The sequence below is a fragment of the Rattus norvegicus genome, chromosome 3, assembly GCF_036323735.1.
Source record: "Rattus norvegicus strain BN/NHsdMcwi chromosome 3, GRCr8, whole genome shotgun sequence".
NCBI lineage: Eukaryota > Metazoa > Chordata > Mammalia > Rodentia > Muridae > Rattus > Rattus norvegicus.
The window spans coordinates 157,930,744-157,935,234 of record NC_086021.1 but is presented as its reverse complement, the minus strand read 5'-3'; the positions used below and the strand labels follow the sequence as shown (position 1 = coordinate 157,935,234).

Sequence of the window (4,491 nt, the reverse complement as noted above, 5' to 3'; positions counted from 1 at the left end):
AAAGGAGTGTATTGGATTTTGCATAGGCCTTTATTAAATGAAATGATTATGGGTTTTTTTTTACATGTTTCTATATGGTTGATTACATTAATGGATTTTCATATATTGGACCATCACTGCATCTCTGACATGAAGCCTGCTTGATCATGGTGAATGATCTTCTTATGTGTTCTTGGATTTTGTTTGCAAGTATTTTATTGAGAATTTTTGATCTATGTTCATAGAAGAACTTAGTCTGTAAAAAATTAGTAATTATGGTAAAAATACCCAATAGAAAAAGACATAGTCTAAAAAAAAGAAAAATCTACCATTGATAAGAGTATAATGTTGCAGGTATGCTTTGAACTTTAGTAAAAGGCTTCTTTTATAAATGTAGATGCCTTTGCATTTGGAACAAAATGTTCAAAATTGAGGATTCATCCTGATAGATTTTTCATTTGTTGAGTATGAAGTGTCCCTCCTTATCAGTATTGATAATTTTTGGTTGAAATTAGATTTCGTTGGATATTAGAATGGCTACTCTAGCCTGTTTCTTGGGACCACTTTCTTGGATTTTTTTTTCCAGATTTTTTGCTCTCAGGTAGTTTCTGTCTTTGTCACTGAGTTGTATTTCCTGTATGCAGCAAAATACTGGATCCTGTTTATTTATCCAGTCTGTTAGGTTATTTCTTTTTTTTATTGTATCCCACATGATCCCACCTTTACTTTCACAATCTTACAAGCTTGTACATTCCTTTATTTTCACAATGTATCTATGACATATGCTTTGTTCATACCTCTTTCTGATCAGTCTCTTCATTTAAGAGACAGTTGCTCAAGTCAGGCCTGTGTCTTCATACATGTAGTTTTTCCTAGGATCACATCAAATAACAAGATCCTCTCAGCCACCACCTAAGGAGAAGAGAAAAAGATTCACTTTTAACTTTAGACTGAACTTCCAATAAGTTATTTTAATTTCAAGGAAGTAAGATAGGACATAGAAAACTCAGTGGTTCTAATATTTTGGAGTAGTGACTCTGAGGAGTCAACCAGGAAAGGGACAATAAAAACTTGTATTCATCAATGCAAGGCTACTTAGAGGACAAATGATATCTGGGGATCAAAGCACAGGACTAACTTCAGACCTAAGCTCACAAATGAGGATGAAGTTCTGTTCCTCACTATTAAACTTTAGCTGAATCCTAGTCACAGCAGAAAATACATTATTTTCCTTTATTCATACTCATCCCTACATGATCATGAGGACATCAGATGTTTCACTAAAATTATTTTTCAATACAAAAGTAATAAATCCTTCCATTGTCTTCACCTTAAGTGCAAGTGTTACTAGGAATATCTTTTGATTCTGAAATTCTCAAGTGTGTCTTACATATTTAATTAAATATATTTAGTTCCTTTTCCGACAGGGAACCAAAGGCTCAACATGTCAGAACTATAGAGAATCAAATAGTGAAAGCAAACAAAGTGTTAAGAACACAGTGGAATCAGAAGTGAATCCCATGCATCTTTTAGGATTAACCTTCATATCAACGAAATGAGATTCACCCACTCTTTTCAGGTAGCAATGGTCTAAGATTCTCTAATGCTTTACTCAACACACACAATATGCACAACTGACAATGTTTATGTAGGAATTTCTTTTTATGTAGCAGTCAGGTTTTCAGACGTCCTAATCCATTATGCAAAGAAAGGAAAGATTTGGAGAACCAAGAAGTTAACACCATAGTGACATTCAACAGAGCACAGGACATAGAAGAATGATTTACGCAAACACATGAGGTAGAACAAGAATCTTAAAGACTATTTCTATAAGTATCTCCCCTACAAACTCTCATCACTAATAATTAAAGACATAAATTTTTATTGATTGATTAATTTTTATACTACAGATTTTATTCCCCTCCCAGTCCCCTACAGCTCCACACCTCTTCCCCTCCCCTTACCCCTACCCTGTGTCTCCACAAGGATATCCCCACCTTACCACACCACCAGACCTCTAAACTTCTTGGGAACTCCAGTCTCTTAAGAGTTAGGTGCATCTTCTCTGACTGAAGCCAAAGCAGTATTTATTGAAAAAACAGCATCTATCAACATATTTATTTTAAAATTAAACAATTGATTAAGGGAGAGGACTCTTAGGAGAATCAGGATTCACTCAATCTGTAAAAGTTATTACCCAAGCCCATGGAAATTTTCTTTAGAATCTTTAATCTATTTCTCATTAAAATCACATTGGCAATGTAGGTGCCTCAATAGAATTTTCCTTTTTATTTATTCTTGTATCATAATTGATTACTTACAGGCTACCAAGAATCATGTTACCTGAGAAGGTTATCCTGTGTCTATGGGAAAATACAGTAGACAGGAATAAATGGGTTATCCTTTACACCTTTAACATTCAAGACAAGAAGGAAAGAGATCTCTATACTGACATAGCATGACACATTGCCGTGTTTATATTTATGTTAGTGTCACCTACCACTTGGTTGTGAAATAGTTTCTGCAGAGATGATTAAATTTGGAACAGTTTTTAATAGAATGAAGGCTGTTACTGTAAACTACATCCTTTGTTCTATATCCTGTGGCCTAGAAATCACTAGTAAGGGCTCGTGGTCCCTTATCTTTCTTGTAGCATTCTCCTGTATGTGCTGAGGTCTATCTCCATGTTTATATGTTCAGGTAGAGTTCCCTGAGATCCTCTACACAAAATTTTCCAGGTTAACCTAAACTAGTACCCAAAGAACACATCTAGAGGATGTAAAAGCAATTTATTGAAGCTGATTTCAAGAACACTTCTATATCACCATGCAAAATGAAGCTAAGAGACTCTGGAATGCTGGTACTCCTTATTATAAAGACTCATGTGGTAACATAGATTGCAATATTTATTCATCCTGAAGAAGAATTGGATGGAAAGGACTCATACTTTGTCTATGTAGTTATTTGTTATGTGAGATGAAAACACTTTTCTAAGAAATACATTTTTACACGATTTCACTATGGAGCATCATTGTGTCTATACATACTTGAAGTAGTTTCAACATACCTAAGCAATATCACATTAGTGTATCCCTCTCTTCATGTATCAGGCTTATGACCATTGCTGGGTGCAAGGTGATACAACAATAAAATCTAAAAAATAACTTATTCAAAGGAAGCTCAAATGTCAGGGGAGTGTTATGACATGAAGCCATTCTGTGAGTGGCTACTAATGGAACTGTTCAAACTGAGTGATCTTATATATGAACTTTTGTTGTTGATTTACTTTTTACAATCTGTTAAAATATAGAAAAGTTTCAGTTTACATGATGGAAAATGCACACTAAACAGTTTGTTAAGAAAACATTAAAAAACAGCAACAACTGAATGCATGGGCTTGGGGAAATTGAGGAAGCTGGGTTATCACAATCAAATGTGGTGGGAACAATATATTATAGATTGACAGAGAGCCTCTGTGTTGTAGTTGTGATTGATTTTGATGTTTGTCCATAAGCAGAATAAGAATTTAATAAAGTACACTAAAAATTTCAAGCAGGGAAGGTAGTTTTGGTGAGAAATTACTTTGTGTGGTCACCTAACTATCTGTTTACAATGGTCCTGGACCAAAAAAGCCTGATGATAAGAGATTCTTCTACGAGGACCCTGTTTTAAAACCTCTGTTCTGGTGTGGCTTGGAAGTTTAGCAAGAAACAAACATGTACCCACTACTAGCATACTGCTATATTTCAAAGGAGTGAAACAGAGGTTATTGTACTTGGGGTAAGTCCATCTACTAGAGCTTCCAGAGAACAGAAAATATCTGAGGAAAACACATTATGAAAGGAAAAAAAAGTTAATACTGTCGTCATGTCCACATCAAATCACTAGTTACAAAGCAGACTGAATCAGGATTAAAGAGCAGCAGGGTGGAGAGAATGCTAGATATACTAAGGAAAACACACACACACACACACACACACACACACACACACACACACAATTATTCAATAAAGGGTCACATACCCCTTCTTTTTTTGGGACCGTTTTCACTTCCACCATATGGCTCAGGTACATGTCACTGCTGTTTTCATTGTACTGGCTGACAGCAAAGTTCAGTGCTTCTGGGGCACCTTCCTCCTCTATACTAGATTCCTCCATGTACCCACAATCTGACCTATCACAGGGTAATGACTCAGGTTCAGAACTAATATGAGGGTGGTAAGCAGAAATAGTTGAGTGTAGAGGAGGCAGTCCACGGTCTTCTTAGAAGTGGACTTGGGTTCACGGCTTTGAGTGGAACAGCAGTAAACCTGGATCAGGAAGTTAGTACAGCCTGTAAATGAGTTGGCCTCTTATCCTGTACTCTTACTTTGGATTGGCTCCTTTTCAGTACCGTATGTTTTTTCACCCATTCTCCTTCCTCTATTGCTGTTCTCTTTGTTTTCTCTTTCTTCTCCTTGCTTCTACAAGATGCCATATCTCCATCCTCTTCTGTTTGTATCTGGGCCATAT

The 4,491-nt window shown here is 35.9% G+C and overlaps 1 long non-coding RNA gene across 1 annotated transcript; it reads right to left on the bottom strand.

The window, feature by feature from the left end:
* Positions 1–776: 776 nt before the first annotated feature.
* On the bottom strand, positions 777–4,225 carry Cyssl3 (cystatin S like 3). Its single transcript, NR_144435.1, has 2 exons — positions 4,003–4,225; positions 777–891 (listed from the first exon to the last, which is right to left on the bottom strand). It is a non-coding gene; the product is annotated as a cystatin S like 3 (long non-coding RNA).
* Between the last annotated feature and the right edge of the window lie 266 nt (positions 4,226–4,491).